This window comes from Babylonia areolata, chromosome 4, assembly GCF_041734735.1.
Source record: "Babylonia areolata isolate BAREFJ2019XMU chromosome 4, ASM4173473v1, whole genome shotgun sequence".
Lineage (NCBI taxonomy): Eukaryota > Metazoa > Mollusca > Gastropoda > Neogastropoda > Buccinidae > Babylonia > Babylonia areolata.
Window position 1 is genome coordinate 28,925,702 of NC_134879.1, and position 12,500 is coordinate 28,938,201.

A 12,500-nucleotide genomic window follows, 5' to 3' on the forward strand; every position below is an offset into this window, starting at 1 on the left:
AAGAAGAAGAAAGAGAACTTGAGCGAAAGTCAGTGCACAAACACGCAACATGATTTTGTTTGACAATGCCACATTACAGCTACAATGAATTCGACAGGGCAACGAGAACCCGTTGCTTGTAAATCTGTAGCGCAGTAGACTACGGTCTGCTAGCTCAAGACTCAGCCTGAGTTAGCCGTGGAAGAGGGCTGTCCATTCAGAAAGCAGTTTTCGTTTCAGTTTTATTCGTCGTATTTATATTTGTATATATATATATATATATATATATATTTTTTTTTTTTATCACAACAGATTTCTCTGTGTGAAATTCGGGCTGCTCTCCCCAAGCAGTGCGCGTCGCTATACTACAGTACAGCGCCACCCGTTTTTTGTTTGTTTGTTTTTTTCCTGCGTGCAGTTTTATTTGTTTTTCCTATCGAAGTGGATTTTTCTACAGAATTTTGCCAGGAACAACCCTTTCGTTGCCGTGGGTTCTTTTACGTGTGCTAAGTGCATGCTGCACACGGGACCTCGGTTTATCGTCTCATCCTAATGATTAGCGTCCAGACCACCCCTCTAGGTCTAGTGGAGGGGGAGAAAATATGGGCGGCTGAGCCGTGACTCGAACCAGCGCGCTCAGATTCTCTCGCTTCCTAGGCGGACGCGTTACCTCTAGGCCATCACTCCACAGATTCTTCTTCAGAATTTTGTCAAAGGACAACACTCGTTACCATGGGTCAGTGCGCCAAGTGTGAGTTCCGCACACTGGACCTTGGCTTATCATCTCATCCGAATCAGTTTGATTTTGCAGTCAAACTTGGGAGAAAGGGCGAGAGCGGGATTCGAACCCACACCCTCATGGACTCTCTACATTGGCTGACAGCTGAGCGTCTTAACCACTGTGCCACCTTTCTTCCTTCCTCAGAAAGCATATTATGTTCCCAGTCTACTGTCCAGAGACGTCTTAGATGGCTTGACCGTCAGATTATATATGTTAAAAAAAAAAAGAACAAGAAAAAAAAAGAGTTATAAGAATAATTACGTCATCTGTTTCAGAAGCCTGTTGAATAAAAAAGAAAAAAATGAATAAAGTAAAAAGAAACATCCGTTCCAAAAAACGCAACAATTATGAATTATTGAAGCTGGCTTAAAAGTCCGGCGTGTGAATAAAAACCCTTGTTGGCAACTGTCGCATTATGCAAGCGAAAAAACAAAAAAAACCCAAAAAACAAAAAAAACTGGGGGGCTTGTGTGTTGGCATATCTGCTGTGTTTTCTTTGATTTCATTGACAGTCGGAGGTCATGGTCTAAACAGAACCGCGCCAGCATTGTGAAAAATGTGGTTAGTTCGCTATGGAGTGGAGTGTACGCGGCGCTGCTTTTGAATACAACTTGCCTTGGGCGCTCGATTCAGCCGATGTGTGTGTGTGTGTGTGTGTGTTGTGTGGGTGTGTTGTGTGTGGTGTGTGTGTGTGTGTGTGTGTGTGTGTGTGTGCTGGGGAAAAAAAGTCTTTAGTTCCTTCATAGAAGCATTTAATTAGTTTCCCAGCCTTGCGTGACAATTACAGATTGTGTGTGTGTGTGTGTGTGTGTTTGTGTGTGTGTGTGTGTGTGTGTGTGTGTGTGTGTGTGTGTGTGTGTGTGTGTGTGTGTGTGTGTAAGACAGAGCAAGGGAAATGAAGGAATGGTTTATTCATATCAAGCCAAAGGCCCTATATACTTGAAGGAGTGTGTGAGAAAATATACCGTCATGCAAATATAATGCTATGAATTAGAACGCACGTCTTCGTACATAATATAGACTGTGCTATGGACACATTAAGCTCGATCAAAAAAACAAAAAAAACAAACAAAACAAAACAAAAAAACTCTCTCTCTCTCTCTCTCTCTCTCTCTCTCTCTCTCTCTCTCTATATATATATATATATATATATATATATATATATATGTGTGTGTGTGTGTGTGTGTGTGTGTATATATATTTTTTTAAACCACATTCGGATTTGCTGATGACATCAATTTATTCAAACGGTCGCTTGTTATACTTTCCTGAGATAGGACGTGAAAGAGACAGAAAGAGGGAGAGAGAGAGAGAGAGAGAGAGAGAGAGAGAGAGAGAGAGAGAGAGAGGAGAAGAAAAAAAACGAATATCGTATTTAGATTCAGTCCAAAGCCCCTTTCTGAAGGGGGTAACACATTCAGCAAACACACACACACACACACACACACACACACACACACACACACACACATATGTATATATATATATATATATATATATATCGAATCGTATTACGGCTTTTCGGGAGCACACGGAGAGAGAGAGAGAGAGAGAGAGAGAGAGAGAGAGAGAGAGAGAGAGAGAGAGAGAGAGAGAGAGGTATGCAGGCAGGCAGAATAACAGACACACATACACATAGACAAATGGGCATCTGTGAAACTATGTCGTGGGCGCAGCTGCGACCTCGATCAGTGGAACTTTCTATTGTCTTAATCTTTTTTTTTTAAAAACGAAGAAGAAAAGAAGATTGTACAGTTTAAAGAAGCATTGTGTTCATCGATGTTTCACTTGGACATTAATGTCTACGCATTTTTTTTTTTTTTTTTTTTTTTTTTTTTTTTTGTTAAAGCGTATAGGAACGTGATATCGAGGGAAAAGATGTTTTCGGAATGCACACCTTCTGCACCCACTGTTAGTCTTCGACAAACGAGATGATAAGGATTTGTAAGAGTTTGAACATCCTCAGTCGCAGAAAGCTTTTGACTGAGAGAGAGAGAAAGAGAGAGACAGAGACAGAGACAGAGACAGACAGAGACAGAGAGAGACAAAGGGAGAGAATGCGAATGGTTTATTCATCAGACCATGGCCTTTCGTGAAGGGGTGAGTGAACATATATCATTACAAAATATTCGAGAATAAAAAATCAAATTTCAACAAAACAATACCAGAATAAGAAACAAAAGTTCAAGAAAAATAACAACGAGGTAACAATTTCTCAAAATTTGAATGCTTTATATAAGAAACATGATAGATTACGTATGTCACGCTGTCTAGTGGAGAGAGAGAGAGAGAGAGAGAGAGAGAGAGAGAGAGAGAGACAGACAGACAGACAGACAGACAGACAGAGAATTTGCTTCAGGAACGTGGTGATTATGAACACCTCTGTCCAGATATTGGTTTCGTTTGCCTTGGGAATGATCTATCGCGTGGTTATTTGACATTTATATATGTTTGCTGGCTCTAGATTGCATGCAGCGCAGAAAAAAAAATAGCGTGGTTAGGAAAACAAAACTTCTTTCATCATTTTGAAAAAAAAAAGTGTTTTGCTTCACCAATATGCATAAAGACACAAGAGACAGTGGGAGAAGCTATAAACAGACAAAGGTCGTCAAATGCAGAAGACGGGCGCAATAGCCGAATGGTTAAAGCGTTTGACTTTCAATCTGAGGGTTCCGGGTTCGAATCACGGTGACGACGCCTGGTGGGTAAAGGGTGGAGATTTTTACGATCTCCCAGGTCAACATATGTTCAGACCTGCTAGTGCTTGAACCCCCTTCGTGTGTATATGCAAGCAGAAGATCAAATACGCACGTTAAAGATCCTGTAATCCATGTCAGCGTTCGGTGAGTTATCGAAACAAGAACATACCGAGCATGCACACCCCCGAAAACGGAGTATGGCTGCCTACATGGCGGGGTAAAAACGGTCATACACGTAAAAGCCCACTCGTGTGCCTACGAGTGAACGCAGAAGAAGAAGAAGAAGTCAACTGCAGAAGCTGTTGGAAAGAAAGAAAATGGAATGAGCGTGGTGGTGGTGATAACAGCATATTATGAACAGATACTAAGCCCTTCTTCAAAGATAGCAACCGGGCATCCTTTGAATTGTGTACAGAATACAGGCTTCTTTAGCATCACCAATAGGAGAAGTTAATTTGTGGTGTAAAACACATGAACAGCACACGAGAATCTCAGTGGAGGTGATACCTAGTCAAGTCATGTCAAGATTTTATTTCATGATGGCAAATTGAATAAGCAACAATTGCTTTTTTTACATCAAGCCATCAATAAAAAAAAAATTATGAAAATAAAAAAATAAGATGCATATCAAGCCCTTGATATATATATATATATATATATATATATATATATATATATATATATATATATATATATATATGTGTGTGTGTGTGTGTGTGTGTGTGTGTGAAATCATTTGTCCTTATATCAGCTGATCAGCTGGCACAGTCTAGTTCTGTCGCGACTCCAGGTGCAAAAGAAACAGCAACACACACACACACACACACACACACACACACACACACACACACACACACACACACACAATAACAAAACAAAAAACAACAACAACAAAAAACAAAAACAAAAAAACCCACCAACAACGACAAAAATCAAAGACACAAGACTAAAAACAAATCGTAATCAAACCAAAATAAATAAATATACAGATAAATAAATATGACGATAGATTGACATATACATGAATTGAAAAAAATAAATGAATAAACAAACAGATAAATAAAACCAAAACAAATATGAATTCAGAAAATAAAAAAAAATACAGAAATAAATAAATCACAAAAAATAGATGTTTGCAACAACAACAACAACAGCAAAAATGTTCTGGGACCAAAATCTAAAACGGGACGTTTTCTGACCCGTGATATTATACCATACAAAAGTGTCCAAGCTGTGGTGGTAAGAGCGCGCACGATCTAATCGAGGCGGTGACTGAGAACTCAGCTGAATTTCACTTGATCTCGATGAAGGCGAACGGCGCGGTACATGGGAGAGAACTCCGTACCAGCTGCGCGCAGAACGAAGAGACGTTAATTTTATCGCGACGTCTGTGAGTGAGTGTGAGTGCGCGGCTTTGACAAGGTGGGCCGCACACCTGTGTTCAGTGTTTTGAGTTGAACAACACCTTGTTTCTTGTGTTCAAGTCTCCCCCCCCCCCCCTCTCTCTCTCTCTCTCTCTCTCTCTCTCTCTCTCTCTCTATATATATATATATATATATATGTCTCCCTATGTCGTTTATTAATACCATACTTGTGCCTGTGTGTGTGTGTGTGTGTGTGTGTGTGTGTGTGTGTGTGTAATATTTTGTCCTAATATCAGCTGATCAGCTGAGGCAGAAGAAGAAGAAGACAAGAAAAAGAGGAGGAGGAGAAAGAAAAAAATAAGGAATATATGTATGTATGTATGCCCATGCGTAAAAGGCATGGATCTGTATGCATAAGAAATGGTGTATGTATGTGTAGTGGGTGTGTGCGCATCACAACACGAGTTTCAGTTTCAGTTTCAGTAGCTCAAGGCGGCGTCACTGCGTTCGGACAAATCCATAATTATACGCTATACCACATCTGCCAAGCAGATGCCTGACCAGCAGCGTAACCCAACGCGCTTAGTCAGGCCTTGAGAAGAAAAAAAAAAGAAGAAAATAATAATAATAGATAAATAAATAAAAAAGAACTACTACTACTAATAATAATATGTAAGGCGCAAAAACTTATTATTATCTAGTTATTTATTTAGTTATTATTTATGTATTTATTTATTTATGTATTTATTTATTTATTTATTTATTTATTTTATTATATTTTTTTTTTTTGTACGCTTATAGTTGACTTCACAACACGAATTGCGGGGAACAAAGCTCAGGTGTTGGAGGTGGGGAGGGGAGGGGGAAGAAAGGGAGATGCCAAGGTTATGTTTTGTTGCCGTTGTTGTTGTTGTTGTTTTAAATCACAGAACAGAACCATAATAATTTATGTGTGTGTTTGTGTGTATGTATGTATGTGTGCAAGTGCCTGTGCATGTGATGCGCATGTGTGTGTGTGTGTGTGTGTGTGTGTGTGTGTGTGTGTGTGTCTGTCTGTCTGTCTGTCTGTGTCTGTGCCTGTACTTGTGTATACGTGTGTGTATGTGCGTATGCGTATGTATGTATATATGCGAAGGAGGAAAGAGAGTTGGGAACGAAGAACAGACGCCGGATGGAGTAAAGGAAAGGTATTTGAAAGGTGAGGAAGGTTGGTGTAGGTACGATAGGTAGGTAGGCTGGGCAGATGTGCTGGTAGTAGTAGTGATGATGGCAGTAGTGGTGGTGATTGATTGATTGATTGATTGATTGATTGATTGATATGAATACTTATATAGCGCCTATCCTTGGTCGGAGACCAAGTTCTAAGCGCTTTACAAACACGGAGTCATTTACACAACAGGCTGTCTACCTGGATAGAGCCGACTGACGGATGCCATTGGGCGCTCATCATTCGTTTCCTGTGTCATTCAATCAGATTTCAGGCACGCACACCTACACACTGAGACAAACATGTAACATTCAAAATTTTACGTGTATGACCGTTTTGTTTATTTACCCCCGCCATGTAGGCAACCATACTCCGTTTTCGGGTGTGTGCATGCTGGGTATATTCTTGTTTCCAGAACTCACCGGACGTTGTCTGCAGCCCTCCCACCCCGAACTCCACCACCCCATCCCACCTCACCCCAAACCATGCCCCCCTCCCCACCCCCCCACCATACACACACCTCCCCACCTTCCCCCTCGCCACTCCCCTATTCATACCGCCACACCCCCTCCCCTCCGACCCCCTCTTTACCCTCCTACAACAACCACCGCCCCCCCTCCAACCCTCCGAAACGAAGTCTGGCCTAGACCAAAAAAAAACAACAACAACAAAAAAACAAAAAACAAACAAACAAAAAAAACCCACCCCCCACCCTCCATCCCCCACACCCCTCACCCATCTCTCCATATATATAATACAAAACACACACAATTGTTTTTTTTTGTTTGTTTAGTTGTTTGTTGTTGTTTTTTGCGTGGTCAGGAGCCCAGAAGCCAGTTGCATTGCTCGGACGGAAGAGCCTAGTAATGGTCGTAACCCGCTACTAACTGTGTGTAGTATGGAACCCGGACCAATGGCGTAAGTTCGGTCAACGGTAGGCATAACATTAGTCACGTGTAACTGTCAAAAAGGTAGAACTCAAGCAATGCAGCTGGCACCTACAGGACTCGAGAGATGCCAGATATCTATCTCTACATAGCGATGGGCTTGTCTTGTGTGCATTTTGTGTCTTTGACAGGCGGGGAGGATTGGGATGGGGGGGGGAGGGAGAGGGATGGGGGGGGGGGATAGAAGGGAGGCTGGGGGATGCTGATTGCAAAGATTAAAAAAAAGAATACGATAATGGGAATGATGATGATGAAGTTGCTGATGATGTTGAGGATTGTGATGCTGGTGGTGGTAGTGGTGCTGGTGTTGGTGATGGTGATGATGATGTTGAGGATACTGGTGGTGGTGGTGGTGGTAGTGATGATGATGTTGAGGATACTGGTGGTGGTGGTGGTGGTGGTGGTGATGATGATGTTGAGGATTGTGATGCTGGTGGTGGTAGTGGTGCTGGTGTTGGTGATGGTGATGATGATGTTGAGGATAGTGATGCTGGTGGTGGTGGTGGTGGTGATGGTGATGTTGAGGATAGTGGTGGTGGTGGTGGTGATGATGATGTTGAGGATAGTGATGTTGGTGGTAGTGGTGGTGATGATGATGTTGATGTTGAGGATAGTGATGCTGGTGGTGGTGGTGGTGATGATGTTGAGGATAGTGATGCTGGTGGTGATGGTGATGATGATGTTGAGGATAGTGATGCTGGTGGTGGTGATGGTGATGATGATGTTGTTGAGGATAGTGATGCTGGTGTTGGTGATGGTGATGATGATGTTGAGGATAGTGATGCTGGTGGTGGTGATGGTGTTGATGGTGATGATGTTGATGTTGAGGATAATGATGCTGGTGGTGGTGGTGGTGTTGATGATGATGATGTTGAGGATAATGATGCTGGTGGTGGGAGTGGTGGTGGTGGTGATGATGATGATGATGATGTTGAGGATAGTGATGCTGGTGGTGGTGGTGGTGGTGGTGGCGGTGGTGATGATGGTGATGTTGAGGATAGTGATGCTGGTGGTGGTGGTAGTGGTGGTGGTGGTGGTGGTGATGGTGATGATGATGTTGAGGATAGTGATGATGGTGGTGATGGTGATGAGGATGTTGAGGATAGTGATGCTGGTGGTGGTGATGGTGGTGATGATGTTGAGGATAGTGATGCTTGTGGTGGTGGTGATGGTGATGGTGGTGATGTTGATGTTGAGGATAGTGATATTGGTGGTGGTGGTGGTGGCGGTGATGGTGATGTTGAGGATAGTGATGTTGGTGGTGGTGGTGATGATGATGATGGTGATGTTGAGAATAGTGATGCTGGTGGTGGTGTTGGTGGTGATGATGATGATGATGATGATGTGCTGATGATAGTGATAACAATGATTATCCACTTCTTCTTTTCTTCTTCTTCTCCACCTCCTCTTTCCCTGTCTTCATCGTTGTCATCGTCGTTCTCACCAACACCATATCATTATCTTTATGCCATCATTATGTGATTGGGTGACATGTGAAAACGGCGATGATGATTAGAACGACGACGACGACGACGACGACGATAATGATGATCATTAAGAAGACGATGACAACGGAAGCCCGCATCGACATCACTGTCATCATTATATCACTCGGTAAACTTATGACGGTGTGCATACACTGAAAACTCGCTGTATCTCTGTCTCTCTCTGTCTCTCTCTGTTTCTCTCTCTCCTCTTTTCCCATTCCCCTCCTCTCTCTCTCTCTCTCTCTCTCTCTCTCTCTCTCTCTCCTCTTTTCCCACTCCCTCTCTCTCCTCTCTCTCTCTCTCTCTGAGAGAACCCCCAACCAACTACTTTCCCACTCTATTTTCTTATTGTCATTCATTCGTTCTTTCTTCTTTCCTTTCTGCGTTCAGAATCTATCGCCACCCACCCACCCTACCCCCACACCCACCCCTACATCCACCCCCGTACCCTGCGCAAGAAAAAAAAAGAAGAAGAAAATAAAAAAAAGAGGAATAAATAAAAAGATGATATACCACAAAACCCATAATCTCGCAACGAAGCAGGCATTATATTATTATGATAAAGAATTCTCACACCTTCCAACTTACGACACCGCGAAGCGATGTCAGGGGAAGAAATAAACCACTATAATATAGCATGCTAGCTATATAGCTCAGTGTGGTGAAGAAATAAAAAAAGGGGGGAGAAAAGTGGTCAGAATTTATGAGGCCACGAGCGACTCTAAACGGCTCGATCCTGGAGGAGTGCGCTGTGTCCTATTTCACTGGGACCTGCTGGAGAGCCGTCGTAAACTGTAGAGGCGGGCTGACTCGTAAACTTCAGAGGATCAAAGGGTCTAAGAGGAGTTTCCAAGCACCAATCGCATGTCTGTATGAATTTCTTTCTTCACGTTTTTTTTTTTTTCTTCTTTTTTTCTTTCTTTTTTTGGCGGGGTTCTTTTTGTTTCAAACCGCACATCTCGTTATTTCATGCTTTTGCTCTTGTCTGGTAGACTTAGGAGAGGGAGGTGAGTGTGTGTGTGTGTGTGTGTGTGTGTGTGTGTGTGTGTGTGTGTGTGTGTGTGTGTGTGGGAAGGAGGGTGTGGAGGGGGAGGGGGTAGGTCGAGGTAGTGATGGAGGGAAGAGAGGGACGGTGGGGGAAGGGGGTGAGGGGAAGGAGGAGGAAGGAGTGTCTTTTTTTTTCTTTCTTTTTTCTTCTAAATATGAATTGATGATAGCTGGTTTTCGGGGGGTGAGGGGAAGGTTGGGTGGGTGGAGTGTTATGCTTGTGTGTGTGTGTGTGTGTGTGTGTGTGTGTGTGTGTGTGTGTGTGTGTGTGTGTGTGTGCGTGTGTGTGTTTGCGTGCATGTGTGCGTGCGTGTGTTTGCGTGCGTGTGTGCGTGCGTGTGTATGTGTGTATGTGCGCACGTGCGTGTGTGTGTATGTATGTGTGTGTGCGTGTATGCGTGTGTGCGTGTGTGTGTGTGTTTGCGTGCGTGCGTGCGTGTGTGTGCGTGTGTGTGTTTGTATGTGTGTGTGCATGTGTGTGCGTGCACGTGCGTGCGTGCGTGTGTGTGCGTGTGTGTGTGTGTATGTGTGTGTGCGTGTGCGTGCATGTGTGTGTGTGTGTGTGTGTGTGTGTGTGTGTGTGTGTGTGTGTGTGTGTGTGTGTGTGCTTTTCATAAGGTCCCCTCACATTCAGTCTCACTTTTTCTCCCCTCCCCTCCCCACCCCCCCAACTCCCCACCTTCAGTAAGCGTTCTGTCTTGATCTCTTCTCTTTGTAATCTTTCCCATTCCCTGTTCATAAAAAAAAAGAACTTTACGTTTTCAATTCTTCTCTTCTCCTCTCTCTCTCTCTCTCTCTCTCTCTCTCTCTCTCTCTCTCTCTCTCTCTCTTTCTCCTCTTCCATGATTATCTGTTTGTCCGAACCTCTTTCTCTCCAACCTTTCATTCTCTTTCCATTCCATGCAGATTTTTGTCGATGAATCTTTTTTCTTTCTGTTTTTTTTTTCTTTTTTGTATGATCGTTCCCCAGCTCATTTATAAGCTTTCTTTGTTTAGCATTCAATGCTATGCTATGCTATGCTATACTATGATATGATAGGGATATATTTGTAGCGTTTATCCTCTGTCGGAGACAAACCTCTTTAAGCGCTCTCCGAACACGGGGTCATTTGCACAACAGGCTGCTTAGCTAGCTGGGTAGAAGTGACTGACAGTTGCCATCGGGCGCTCATCATTCGTTTCCTGCGTCATTCAATCCGGTTTCAGTCACGCACACATGCACAAAAAACTATTGCTCCTTCCCTTTCATGAACTTCATGGATCTATCTCTCTCTCTCTCCTGGGCAAAAGAAAGTGATTCCTGCTTTCATTTAACATAGTATTTTTGAATAATCATGTTTGCTGTGCTCTCTCTCTCTCTCTCTCTCGTCTTCTTATTTAATTTTCTTCCAGAGGTTGGGTCGACGGTTGTTGTTGTTTAAAAAAAAAAAATTCTTTTCAATTTTTTTTTTATCCCATCTCGTCTTTAAAAACACAGACTCCTCTCCCTTTTTTATTTATTTTTTTATTATTTCAGTTTCAGTTTCAAGGAGATGTCAGAGCGTGTGGGGTGATCCATATACGCCAGACCACATCTATTTGGTATTAAAAAAAGGAGGGGGTCCGGGGTGAGCGGGGAGGGGGGGGGGGATAATCAGCGTTAAGTGTAAACCTTTGTCTGAATTTAATGTTGAAATAAAATCGTCATCAGCATCACTATCATCATTATCATCATCAATCATCATCATCATCGTCGTCGTCATCGTCGTCGTTAACATCATCATCATTGTGATCGTCATCGTCGGCCGTCGTTGCTTACTGTTTAATTTAGAAGTCAATGATTCGACTGATTCGGTCAATTGTGTCTTATACATGTTTCAGAATTCGCAGTGGCGACGACGATGACAACGACGACGACGAAGACGACGATGACGACGACTCGACTTAGCCCCAAATCCGCACAGCTTAAGCAGCCATGGAACGTTGAACAGGAAGTATGAACTGCATGTCAGAAAGCTGAGGCGACCATGCACCGACCAGATCATGTGGGCCCGCTCCTGGGGTGCAGCTGACAGACGTCAAAAGAAGACAGACGATGGAAGGGTTTTGTGTGTTGCTGCTGCTGTCCCGTTCTGTGCAGTTTGATTGGATTTGATTTGATTTGATGTATACATATAGAGCGCCTATGCTCGGTAGGAGACCAAGCTCTAAGCGCTTTACAAACTCGGGGTCATTTGCCGCAACAGGTTGCCTACCTGGGTAGAGCTGACTGACAGCTGCCATTGGGCGCTCATCATTCGTTTCCTGTGTCATTCAATCAGAGTTCAAGCACGTGCGAGGTCATACACACTTAGACAGACAGGTAATGTTTATTTACCCCCCGCCATGTAGGCAGCCATACTCCGTTTTCGGGTGTGTGCATGCTGGGTATGTTCTTGTTTCCATAACCCCACCGAACGCTGACATGTGTTACAGGAACTTTAACGTGCGTAATTTATCTTCTGTGTGCGTATACACACGGAGGGGGTTCAAGCACTAGCAGGTTTGAACACACGTTGACATGGGAGATCGGAAATACACCCACCAGGCGCCGTTACCGAGATTCGAACCCGGGACCCTCAGATTGAAAGTCCAACGCTTCAGCAACTCGACTATTGGGCCCTTAAAGCGTCATGGTGCGAACTTGGGTATCTTCACATCATGATAGAATGATTTTTCTTCTTCTTCTGCGTTCACTCGTATGCACACGAGTGGGCTTTTACGTGTATGACCGTTCTTTACCTCGCCATGTAGGCAGCCATACTCCGTTTTCGGGGGGGTGTATGCTGGGTATGTTCTTGTTTCCATAACCCACCGAACGCTGACGTGGATTACAGGATCTTTAACGTGCGTATTTGATCTTCTGCTTGCATATACACACGAAGGGGGTTCAGGCACTAGCAGGTCTGCACATATGTTGACCTGGGAGATCGTAAAAATCTCCACCCTTTACCCACCAGGCGCCGTCACC

At 43.5% G+C, this 12,500-nt stretch overlaps 1 long non-coding RNA gene across 1 annotated transcript in view; it reads left to right on the forward strand.

Annotated features, from left to right (window-relative positions):
* LOC143281641 (uncharacterized) overlaps nucleotides 1-12,500 on the forward strand; it is a 90,885-nt gene that overhangs the window by 77,980 nt on the left and 405 nt on the right. Inside the window, exon 3 of the long non-coding RNA XR_013055149.1 lies at nucleotides 11,372-12,500. This exon is cut by the window's right edge and continues 405 nt beyond it. This is a non-coding gene — a long non-coding RNA (uncharacterized LOC143281641). The remainder of the gene's footprint in view (nucleotides 1-11,371) is intronic.